General features: G+C 44.5%; 1 protein-coding gene and 1 non-coding gene across 3 annotated transcripts in view; both read left to right on the top strand.

The window, feature by feature from the left end:
* Nucleotides 1–12,500, top strand: part of LOC110499739 (glutamate receptor-interacting protein 1-like) — a 718,235-nt gene that overhangs the window by 88,647 nt on the left and 617,088 nt on the right. The window lies entirely within an intron of this gene.
* trnav-uac lies at nt 4,153–4,226 on the top strand. The gene has a single exon. It is a non-coding gene; the product is annotated as a tRNA-Val (tRNA).

The following is a 12,500-nucleotide window of genomic DNA, read 5'->3' as shown; positions in this document are numbered from 1 at the left end:
TTCAGTTCTAGAATCATCATGTAGGTTTTTACCTGGTGTTTCAGTTCTAGAATCATCATGTAGGTTTTTACCTGGTGTTTCAGTTCTAGAATCATCATGTAGGTTTTAACATCGTGTTTCAGTTCTAGAATCATCATGTAGGTTTTAACATGGTGTTTCAGTTCTAGAATCATCATGTAGGTTTTTACCTGGTGTTTCAGTTCTAGAATCATCATGTAGGTTTTAACATGGTGTTTCAGTTCTAGAATCATTGTGTTGGTTTTAACATGGTGTTTCAGTTCTAGAATCATCATGTAGGTTTTAACATGGTGTTTCAGTTCTAGAATCATCATGTAAGTTTTAACATGGTGTTTCAGTTCTAGAATCATCATGTAGGTTTTAACATGGTGTTTCAGTTCTAGAATCATCATGTAAGTTTTAACATGGTGTTTCAGTTCTAGAATCATCATATAGGTTTTAAACATGGTGTTTCAGTTCTAGAATCATCATGTAGGTTTTAACACAGTGTTTCAGTTCTAGAATCATCATGTAGGTTTTAACATGGTGTTTCAGTTCTAGAATCATCATGTAGGTTTTAAACATGGTGTTTCAGTTCTAGAATCATCATGTAGGTTTTAAACATGGTGTTTCAGTTCTAGAATCATCATGTAGGTTTTAAACATGGTGTTTCAGTTCTAGAATCATCATGTAGGTTTTAACATGGTGTTTCAGTTCTAGAATTATCATGTAGGTTTTAACATGGTGTTTCAGTTCTGGAATCATCATGTAGGTTTTAACATGGTGTTTCAGTTCTAGAATCATCATGTAGGTTTTAACATGGTGTTTCAGTTCTAGAATCATCATGTAGGTTTTAACATGGTGTTTCAGTTCTAGAATCATCATGTAGGTTTTTACCTGGTGTTTCAGTTCTAGAATCATCATGTAGGTTTTAACATGGTGTTTCAGTTCTAGAATCATCATGTAGGTTTTAACATGGTGTTTCAGTTCTAGAATCATCATGTAGGTTTTAACATGGTGTTTCAGTTCTAGAATCATCATGTAGGTTTTAACATGGTGTTTCAGTTCTAGAATCATCATGTAGGTTTTAACATGGTGTTTCAGTTCTAGAATCATCATGTAGGTTTTAACATGGTGTTTCAGTTCTAGAATCATCATGTAGGTTTTAACATGGTGTTTCAGTTCTAGAATCATCATGTAGGTTTTAACATGGTGTTTCAGTTCTAGAATCATCATGTAGGTTTTAACATGGTGTTTCAGTTCTAGAATCATCATGTAGGTTTTTACCTGGTGTTTCAGTTCTATAATCATCATGTAGGTTTTAACATGGTGTTTCAGTTCTAGAATCATCATGTAGGTTTTAACATGGTGTTTCAGTTCTAGAATCATCATGTAGGTTTTAACATGGTGTTTACATGGTGTTTCAATTCTAGAATCATCATGTAGGTTTTAACATGGTGTTTCAGTTCTAGAATCATCATGTAGGTTCTAACATGGTGTTTCAGTTCTAGAATCATCATGTAGGTTTTTACCTGGTGTTTCAGTTCTAGAATCATCATGTAGGTTTTTACCTGGTGTTTCAGTTCTAGAATCATCATGTAGGTTTTAACATCGTGTTTCAGTTCTAGAATCATCATGTAGGTTTTAACATGGTGTTTCAGTTCTAGAATCATCATGTAGGTTTTTACCTGGTGTTTCAGTTCTAGAATCATCATGTAGGTTTTAACATGGTGTTCAGTTCTAGAATCATTGTGTTGGTTTTAACATGGTGTTTCAGTTCTAGAATCATCATGTAGGTTTTAACATGGTGTTTCAGTTCTAGAATCATCATGTAAGTTTTAACATGGTGTTTCAGTTCTAGAATCATCATGTAGGTTTTAACATGGTGTTTCAGTTCTAGAATCATCATGTAAGTTTTAACATGGTGTTTCAGTTCTAGAATCATCATGTAGGTTTTAACATGGTGTTTCAGTTCTAGAATCATCATGTAAGTTTTAACATGGTGTTTCAGTTCTAGAATCATCATATAGGTTTTAAACATGGTGTTTCAGTTCTAGAATCATCATGTAGGTTTTAACACAGTGTTTCAGTTCTAGAATCATCATGTAGGTTTTAACATGGTGTTTCAGTTCTAGAATCATCATGTAGGTTTTAAACATGGTGTTTCAGTTCTAGAATCATCATGTAGGTTTTAAACATGGTGTTTCAGTTCTAGAATCATCATGTAGGTTTTAAACATGGTGTTTCAGTTCTAGAATCATCATGTAGGTTTTAACATGGTGTTTCAGTTCTAGAATTATCATGTAGGTTTTAACATGGTGTTTCAGTTCTGGAATCATCATGTAGGTTTTAACATGGTGTTTCAGTTCTAGAATCATCATGTAGGTTTTAACATGGTGTTTCAGTTCTAGAATCATCATATAGGTTTTAACATGGTGTTTCAGTTCTAGAATCATCATGTAGGTTTTTACATGGTGTTTCAGTTCTAGAATCATCATGTAGGTTTTTAACATGGTGTTTCAGTTCTAGAATCATCATGTAGGTTTTAACATGGTGTTTCAGTTCTAGAATCATCATGTAGGTTTTAAACATGGTGTTTCAGTTCTAGAATCATCATGTAGGTTTTAACATGGTGTTTCAGTTCTAGAATCATCATGTAGGTTTTAACATGGTGTTTCAGTTCTAGAATCATCATGTAGGTTTTCTTCTGGCCCCATGTCAGAGTTTGAAAGGGCATTCCAGAGGCTTTGCTTAATCGTATTGCTGGAATTTGTTCATTTTTTATCATCAACACGTTGACTGAATTTATATAAACCTCTGGAATGAAGCATTTCTTTTCCTCTGACTGAGATGATAGTTAAGTTCAGATAGCCCTGCAATCCCTCAAACGGCATCTTCACACATCCCCCACATCGTCGCTTCCACTTTCTACAGCTTTTTGTCATTGTGTGTGTGTGTGATACTAAGGAGATGAATACACCAGATGGCTTCCCTTTCACTGAATAAATTATAATCATACAAAGTGGAGATAGCCCGCTTATAATTTTCTGAAGGACTCCGTTGCTCTTTCTGGGAAATAAATGATCTAATCTAACATATAAGCATTTCAGAAGCTTATGTATATTATCTCCTCTCGCTATTTAGTGAACCATGAAGATTGACTGAAAGTTTGAGGTTGACAGAAAGGCTCCTTCTCTAGCAGGAACGTGGACCACCTGGTCCCGGGCAGGAGAGAGGAGGCTCCTTTAGCAGGTACATGGACAACCTGGTCCCTAGCAGGAGAGAGGAGTCTCCTTTAGCAGGTACATGGACAACCTGGTCCCTAGCAGGAGAGAGGAGTCTCCTTTAGCAGGTACATGGACAACCTGGTCCCTAGCAGGAGAGAGGAGTCTCCTTTAGCAGGTACATGGACCACCTGGTCCCTAGCAGGAGAGAGGAGTCTCCTTTAGCAGGTACATGGACAACCTGGTCCCTAGCAGGAGAGAGGAGTCTCCTTTAGCAGGTACATGGACAACCCGGTCCCTAGCAGGAGAGAGGAGTCTCCTTTAGCAGGTACATGGACCACCTGGTCCCTAGCAGGAGAGAGGAGTCTCCTTTAGCAGGTACATGGACAACCTGGTCTCTAGCAGGAGAGAGGAGTCTCCTTTAGCAGGTACATGGACAACCTGGTCCCTAGCAGGAGAGAGGAGTCTCCTTTAGCAGGTACATGGACAACCTGGTCCCTAGCAGGAGAGAGGAGTCTCCTTTAGCAGGTACATGGACAACCTGGTCCCTAGCAGGAGAGAGGAGTCTCCTTTAGCAGGTACATGGACAACCTGGTCTCTAGCAGGAGAGAGGAGTCTCCTTTAGCAGGTACATGGACAACCTGGTCTCTAGCAGGAGAGAGGAGTCTCCTTTAGCAGGTACATGGACAACCTGGTCCCTAGCAGGAGAGAGGAGTCTCCTTTAGCAGGTACATGGACAGCCTGGTCCCTAGCAGGAGAGAGGAGTCTCCTTTAGCAGGAACATGGACATCCTGGTCCCTAGCAGGAGAGAGGAGTCTCCTTTAGCAGGAACATGGACAACCTGGTCCCTAGCAGGAGAGAGGAGTCTCCTTTAGCAGGTACTACAAGCTCTGATGTTTGATGTTAATCCATGTTTTATCATTATAATTAGTCCCTTGTAGCTCAGTTGGTAGAGCATGGTGCTTACAACACCAGGGTTGGGGGGTTCGATTCCCCTCAGGGGGACCAGTATTACAATGTCTCTCTGGATAAGAGCATCTGTTGAAGGACAGAAATGCAATAAAAAAAACAATTTCTGATCATTGAAAGGTCTATGAATCTACCACTCCACCACTCTCTCCCTCCACCCCTCCACCACTCTCTCCCTCCACCACTCTCTCCCTCTATCCCCTCCTCCACTCTCTCCCTCCACCACTCTGATCATTGAAAGGTCTATGAATCACTCTCTCCACCACTCTCTCCCTCTATCCCCTCCACCACTCTCTCCCTCCTCCACCACTCTCTCTCTCCACCCCTCCACCTCTCTCACTCCACCACTCTCTCGCTCCACCCCCTCCACCACTCTCTCCCTCCACCACTCTCTCTCTCTCTCCACCACTCTCTCGCTCCACCCCCTCCACCACTCTCTCCCTCCAGAAGAGACTTCTCTATTCCTTCACGTGGCCCAGGTTCAATTCAAGTGCAAATTTAGTGACAGTACGTCAATGTCCCAAATAGCGCCCTTTTTCCTTTATAGTGCACTACGTTTGACCAGGACCATAGGGGCCCTACATAGGGAGGGTACTATATAGGACACACCGACGCTGTCTGCTGTATGCAGATGGGGAGTTGTTTTAAAAAAATCTCTAAATCTGCCTTCTCTGATGCGGCAAGGTACAGTAATGAGAAGAAATTAGTCCAACTTGTGCGTGTGCATATGTCTGTGTCTGTGTGTGTGTGTGTGTGTGTGTGTGTGTGTCTGTGTGTGTGAATGTGTGTCTGTGCATATGTCTGTGTCTGTGTCTGTGTGTGTGTGTGTGTGTGTGTGTGTGTCTGTGTGTCTGTGCATATGTCTGTGTCTGTGTCTGTGTGTGTGTGTGTGTCTGTGTGTCTGTGTGTCTGTGCATATGTCTGTGTCTGTGTCTGTGTCTGTGTGTGTGTGTGTGTCTCTGTGTCTGTGTGTCTGTGCATATGTCTGTGTGTGTGTGTGTGTGTGTGTGTGTGTGTGTGTGTGTGTGTGTGTGTGTGTGTGTGTGTGTGTGTGTCTGTGTGTGTGAATGTGTGTGTGTGTGTCTGTGTGTGTGAATGTGTGTGTGTGTGTCTGTGTGTGTGTGTGTGCGTGCGTATGTGCGTGCGTGTGTGTGCGTGTGCCTGCCTGCTGTAGTACCATCCCTGCAAGTCTCCACTGTTGTGACAGATAGTCATTATACTCCAGCTGAACATGTTATAGAATAGTTACGTAATAGTTACCTTTTTACAAAAGGACTTCCTGTTCTGCTCCAAGGTCTAGTTCCTCTGGTGAGGTCACAGTCACACAGGACTTCCTGTTCTGCTCCAAGGTCTAGTTCCTCTGGTGAGGTCACAGTCACACAGGACTTCCTGTTCTGCTCCAAGGTCTAGTTCCTCTGGTGAGGTCATAGTCACACAGGACTTCCTGTTCTGCTCCAAGGTCTAGTTCCTCTGGTGAGGTCACAGTCACACAGGACTTCCTGTTCTGCTCCAAGGTCTAGTTCCTCTGATGAGGTCATAGTCACACAGGACTTCCTGTTCTGCTCCAAGGTCTAGTTCCTCTGGTGAGGTCACAGTCACACAGGACTTCCTGTTCTGCTCCAAGGTCTAGTTCCTCGGATGAGGTCACAGTCACACAGAACTTCCTGTTCTGCTCCGAGGTCTAGTTCCTCGGATGAGGTCACAGTCACACAGGACTTCCTGTTCTGCTCCAAGGTCTAGTTCCTCTGATGAGGTCATAGTCACACAGGACTTCCTGTTCTGCTCCAAGGTCTAGTTCCTCTGATGAGGTCACAGTCACACAGGAACAAGAGGAAAAGAGGAAGCACCCGGAGAAAGGGGAAGTTGTGGAACGGAGATGGGCAGAGAGAGGCTCTCTAGTCGGAGGTGTGGGAGAGTTTCCTCGAGGGCAGAGAGCCAATAAGGAAACAGTGTGACTGACTGATGGGTTGTGCCCTAAATGAAGGTCCCGATGTGTTTGTCCCTGACTGATGCAGAATATAGTGGTGATTGGTCGTGTTAAAATCAACATTTTTGTAAAGCTTAAGTGTTTGTCTTGTTCTCCCTCTCTGATCCAGGTAGTGTTTGTCTTGTTCTCCCTGTCTGATCCAGGTAGTGTTTGTCTTGTTCTCCCTGTCTGATCCAGGTAGTGTTTGTCTTGTTCTCCCTGTCTGATCCAGGTAGTGTTTGTCTTGTTCTCCCTGTCTGATCCAGGTAGTGTTTGTCTTGTTCTCCCTGTCTGATCCAGGTAGTGCTTGTCTTGTTCTCCCTGTCTGATCCAGGTAGTGTTTGTCTTGTTCTCACTGTCTGATCCAGGTAGTGTTTGTCTTGTTATCCCTGTCTGATCCAGGTAGTGTTTGTCTTGTTCTCCCTGTCTGATCCAGGTGGTGTTTGTCTTGTTCTCCCTGTTGATCCAGGTAGTGTTTGTCTTGTTCTCACTGTCTGATCCAGGTAGTGTTTGTCTTGTTATCCCTGTCTGATCCAGGTAGTGTTTGTCTTGTTCTCCCTGTCTGATCCAGGTGGTGTTTGTCTTGTTCTCCCTGTTGATCCAGGTAGTGTTTGTCTTGTTCTCCCTCTCTGATCCAGGTAGTGTTTGTCTTGTTCTCCCTGTCTGATCCAGGTAGTGTTTGTCTTGTTCTCCCTTTCTGATCCAGGTAGTGTTTGTCTTGTTCTCCCTGTCTGATCCAGGTAGTGTTTGTCTTGTTCTCCCTGTCTGATCCAGGTAGTGTTTGTCTTGTTCTCCCTGTCTGATCCAGGTAGTGTTTGTCTTGTTCTCCCTGTCTGATCCAGGTAGTGTTTGTCTTGTTCTCCCTGTCTGATCCAGGTAGTGTTTGTCTTGTTCTATCAGGTAGTGCTATCTCTTCAGATTATAGCTAGATCACCTCAGTTTTAGTGCTATCTCTTCAGATTGTAGCTAGATCACCTCAATTTTAGTGCTATCTCTTCAGATTGTAGCTAGATCACCTCAATTTTAGTGCTATATCTCTTCAGATTATAGCTAGATCACCTCAATTTTAGTGCTATATCTCTTCAGATTATAGCTAGATCACCTCAGTTTTAGTGCTATATCTCTTCAGATTATAGCTAGACCTCCTCACCTTTAGTTATATCCATCATCTGTGGCTGTTTCCCCCATTCAGATGACTGGAGGAGAGACAGACACAGCTGTGTTTAATGTGTGTTCCAGGGGGTTAAGACGTTAACCTCACATAAAAGGAAGAGGCAGCGCTTTAGATTAGCTGTGTGTACCCTTCACTCTCTGCATTTCAATTCAAACGGAGCGTTTTTCATTGGTTGGTCCAAGCCCTCAGGTAATGCAAATATTGTTAACCATATTTTACTGGTTTGCCTGCTTTTGAATAGACTGAATAATAATGCTTCTAACACATGAACGACATCCGCTCATTTATTATTACACACCTGACCTCACCTAGACCCGTTCAGGTTCCACCTCACCTAGACCCTCTCCTTTCAGGTCCCACCTCACCTAGACCCTTTCAGGTTCCACCTCACCTAGACCCTTTCAGGTTCCACCTCACCTAGACCCTTTCAGGTTCCACCTCAGCTAGACCCTCTCCTTTCAGGTTCCACCTCACCTATACCCTTTCAGGTTCCACCTCACCTAGACCCTCTCCTTTCAGGTCCCACCTCACCTAGACCCTTTCAGGTTCCACCTCACCTAGACCCTTTCAGGTTCCACCTCACCTAGACCCGTTCAGGTTCCACCTCACCTAGACCCTCTCCTTTCAGGTTCCACCTCACCTAGACCCTTTCAGGTTCCACCTCACCTAGACCCTTTCAGGTTCCACCTCACCTAGACCCTTTCAGGTTCCACCTCAGCTAGACCCTCTCCTTTCAGGTTCCACCTCAGCTAGACCCTCTCCTTTCAGGTTCCACCTCACCTAGACCCTCTCCTTTCAGGTTCCACCTCACCTAGACCCTCTCTTTCAGGTTCCACCTCATCTAGATCCTCTCCTTTCAGGTTCCACCTCACCTAGACCCTCTTCTTTCAGGTCCCACCTCACCTAGACCCTCTCCTTTCAGGTCCCACCTCACCTAGACCCTCTCCTTTCAGGTTCCACCTCACCTAGACCCTCTCTTTTCAGGTTCCACCTCATCTAGATCCTCTCCTTTCAGGTTCCACCTCACCTAGACCCTCTTCTTTCAGGTCCCACCTCACCTAGACCCTCTCCTTTCAGGATAATTATTCTACATGTTTTCTGTCAGGTTTGATGTTGCAAGACAGAATATTATGCCTGTGACGACTGAGATTAATAGGCTTGTGGTCACGCGTCTATTTTTATCAACGATGACAAATTCATCTTGTTGTTGACATTACTTTCTCCTAGCCGGAGGCTGCTGGGTGGTTTTGATGGAGGCTGCTGGGTGGTTTTGATGGAGGCTGCTGGGTAGTTTTGATGGAGGCTGCTGGGTAGTTTTGATGGAGGCTGCTGGGTAGTTTTGATGGAGACTGCTGGGTGGTTTTGATGGAGGCTACTGGGTAGTTTTGATGGAGGCTGCTGGGTAGTTTTGATGGAGGCTGCTGGGTAGTTTTGATGGAGACTGCTGGGTGGTTTTGATGGAGGCTGCTGGGTAGTTTTGATGGAGGCTGCTGGGTAGTTTTGATGGAGACTGCTGGGTGGTTTGATGGAGGCTGCTGGGTGGTTTTGATGGAGGCTGCTGGGTAGTTTGATGGAGGCTGCTGGGTGGATTTGATGGAGGCTGCTGAGTAATTCTGATGGAGGCTGCTGGGTAATTCTGATGGAGGCTGCTGCGTGGTTTTGATGGAGGCTACTGGGTAGTTTTGATGGAGACTGCTGGGTGGATTTGATGGAGGCTGCTGAGTAATTCTGATGGAGGCTGCTGCGTAATTCTGATGGAGGCTGCTGGGTGGTTTTGATGGAGGCTGCTGGGTAATTCTAATGGAGGCTGCTGGGTAATTCTGATGGAGGCTGCTGGGTAATTCTGATGGAGGCTGCTGGGTGGTTTTGATGGAGGCTGCTGGGTAATTCTGATGGAGGCTGCTGGGTAATTCTGATGGAGGCTGCTGGGTAATTCTGATGGAGGCTGCTGGGTAATTCTGATGGAGGCTGCTGGGTAATACTGAAGGAGGCTGCTGGGTGGTTTTGATGGAGGCTGCTGGGTAGTTTTGATGGAGGCTGCTGGGTAGTTTTGATTGAGGCTGCTGGGTAGTTTTGATGGAGGCTGGGTGGTTCTTCCCCTACCTGTCCTCTCTCACTCCCTCCTCTTCTTGACGTTCCGTTTGGATAGCTATCTCCCATCAGGCTACTAGTCTAGTGGCCTTATTTGAATAGGTGGACTTTCTATAAGCCTGTAGAATGGAGGGAGGGAGGGATAGTTCTTTAAGCCTGTAGAATGGAGGGATGGATAGTTCTTTAAGCCTGTAGAATGGAGGGAGGGATAGTTCTTTAAGCCTGTAGAATGGAGGGAGGGATAGTTCTTTAAGCCTGTAGAATGGAGGGAGGGATAGTTCTTTAAGCCTGTAGAATGGAGGGAGGGATAGTTCTTTAAGCCTGTAGAATAGAGGGATGGATAGTTCTTTAAGCCTGTAGAATAGAGGGAGGGATAGTTCTTGAAGCCTGTAGAATGGAGGGAGGGAGGGATAGTTATTTAAGCCTGTAGAATGGAGGGAGGGATAGTTCTTTAAGCCTGTAGAATGGAGGAAGGGATAGTTCTTTAAGCCTGTAGAATAGAGGGATGGATAGTTCTTTAAGCCTGTAGAATAGAGGGAGGGATAGTTCTTGAAGCCTGTAGAATGGAGGGAGGGAGGGATAGTTATTTAAGCCTGTAGAATGGAGGGAGGGATAGTTCTTGAAGCCTGTAGAATGGAGGGAGGGATAGTTCTTTAAGCCTGTAGAATGGAGGAAGGGATAGTTCTTTAAGCCTGTAGAATAGAGGGATGGATAGTTCTTTAAGCCTGTAGAATGGAGGGAGGGATAGTTCTTGAAGCCTGTAGAATGGAGGGAGGGAGGGATAGTTATTTAAGCCTGTAGAATGGAGGGAGGGATAGTTCTTTAAGCCTGTAGAATAGAGGGAGGGATAGTTCTTTAAGCCTGTAGAATGGAGGGAGGGATAGTTCTTTAAGCCTGTAGAATAGAGGGATGGATAGTTCTTTAAGCCTGTAGAATAGAGGGAGGGATAGTTCTTGAAGCCTGTAGAATGGAGGGAGGGAGGGATAGATAGTTATTTAAGCCTGTAGAATGGAGGGAGGGAGGGATAGATAGTTATTTAAGCCTGTAGAATGGAGGGAGGGAGGGATAGATAGTTCTTTAAGCCTGTAGAATGGAGGGAGGAAGGGATAGTTCTTTAAGCCTGTAGAATGGAGGAAGGGATAGTTCTTTAAGCCTGTAGAATAGAGGGAGGGATAGTTCTTTAAGCCTGTAGAATAGAGGGAGGGATAGTTCTTTAAGCCTGTAGAATGGAGGGATGGATAGTTCTTTAAGCCTGTAGAATGGAGGGATGGATAGTTCTTTAAGCCTGTAGAATGGAGGGAGGGATAGTTCTTTAAGCCTGTAGAATGGAGGAAGGGATAGTTCTTTAAGCCTGTAGAATAGAGGGAGGGATAGTTCTTTAAGCCTGTAGAATAGAGGGAGGGATAGTTCTTTAAGCCTGTAGAATGGAGGGAGGGATGGATAGTTCTTTAAGCCTGTAGAATGGAGGGATGGATAGTTCTTTAAGCCTGTAGAATGGAGGGAGGGATAGTTCTTTAAGCCTGTAGAATGGAGGGAGGGATAGTTCTTTAAGCCTGTAGAATAGAGGGAGGGAGGGATAGTTCTTTAAGCCTGTAGAATGGAGGGAGGGAGGGATAGTTCTTTAAGCCTGTAGAATAGAGGGAGGGAGGGATAGTTCTTTAAGCCTGTAGAATAGATGGAGGGAGGGATAGTTCTTTAAGCCTGTAGAATAGAGGGAGGGAGGGATAGTTCTTTAAGCCTGTAGAATGGATGGAGGGATAGTTCTTTAAGCCTGTAGAATGGAGGGAGGGAGGGATAGTTCTTTAAGCCTGTAGAATGGAGGGAGGGATAGTTCTTTAAGCCTGTAGAATGGAGGGAGGGATAGTTCTTTAAGCCTGTAGAATGGAGGGAGGGATAGTTCTTTAAGCCTGTAGAATGGAGGGATGGAGGGATAGTTCTTTAAGCCTGTAGAATGGAGGGAGGGAGGGATAGTTCTTTAAGCCTGTAGAATAGAGGGATGGAGGGATAGTTCTTTAAGCCTGTAGAATGGAGGGAGGGAGGGATAGTTCTTTAAGCCTGTAGAATAGAGGGAGGGAGGGATAGTTCTTTAAGCCTGTAGAATGGATGGAGGGAGGGATAGTTCTTTAAGCCTGTAGAATGGAGGGAGGGATAGTTATTTAAGCCTGTAGAATGGAGGGAGGGAGGGATAGTTCTTTAAGCCTGTAGAATGGAGGGAGGGAGGGATAGTTCTTTAAGCCTGTAGAATGGAGGGAGGGAGGGATAGTTCTTTAAGCCTGTAGAATGGAGGGAGGGATAGTTATTTAAGCCTGTAGAATGGATGGAGGGAGGGATAGTTCTTTAAGCCTGTAGAATGGAGGGAGGGATAGTTATTTAAGCCTGTAGAATGGAGGGAGGGAGGGATAGTTCTTTAAGCCTGTAGAATGGAGGGAGGGATAGTTCTTTAAGCCTGTAGAATGGAGGGAGGGATGGATAGTTCTTTAAGCCTGTAGAATGGAGGGAGGGAGGGATAGTTCTTTAAGCCTGTAGAATGGAGGGAGGGATGGATAGTTCTTTAAGCCTGTAGAATGGAGGGAGGAAGGGATAGTTCTTTAAGCCTGTAGAATGGAGGGAGGGATGGATAGTTCTTTAAGCCTGTAGAATGGAGGGAGGGATAGTTATTTAAGCCTGTAGAATGGAGGGAGGGAGGGATAGTTCTTTAAGCCTGTAGAATGGATGGAGGGATAGTTATTTAAGCCTGTAGAATGGATGGAGGGAGGGATAGTTCTTTAAGCCTGTAGAATGGATGGAGGGAGGGATAGTTCTTTAAGCCTGTAGAATGGAGGGAGGAAGGGATAGTTCTTTAAGCCTGTAGAATGGATGGAGGGAGGGATAGTTCTTTAAGCCTGTAGAATGGATGGAGGGAGGGATAGTTCTTTAAGCCTGTAGAATGGATGGAGGGATAGTTCTTTAAGCCTGTAGAATGGAGGGAGGGAGGGATAGTTATTTAAGCCTGTAGAATGGAGGGAGGGAGGGATAGTTATTTAAGCCTGTAGAATGGAGGGAGGGAGGGATAGTTCTTTAAGCCTGTAGAATGGAGGGA

Source organism: Oncorhynchus mykiss, chromosome 21, assembly GCF_013265735.2.
Source record: "Oncorhynchus mykiss isolate Arlee chromosome 21, USDA_OmykA_1.1, whole genome shotgun sequence".
Taxonomy (NCBI): Eukaryota; Metazoa; Chordata; class Actinopteri; order Salmoniformes; family Salmonidae; genus Oncorhynchus; species Oncorhynchus mykiss.
Note: the sequence above shows the minus strand (reverse complement) of the source record. Positions and strands in the feature narration are given on the sequence as shown.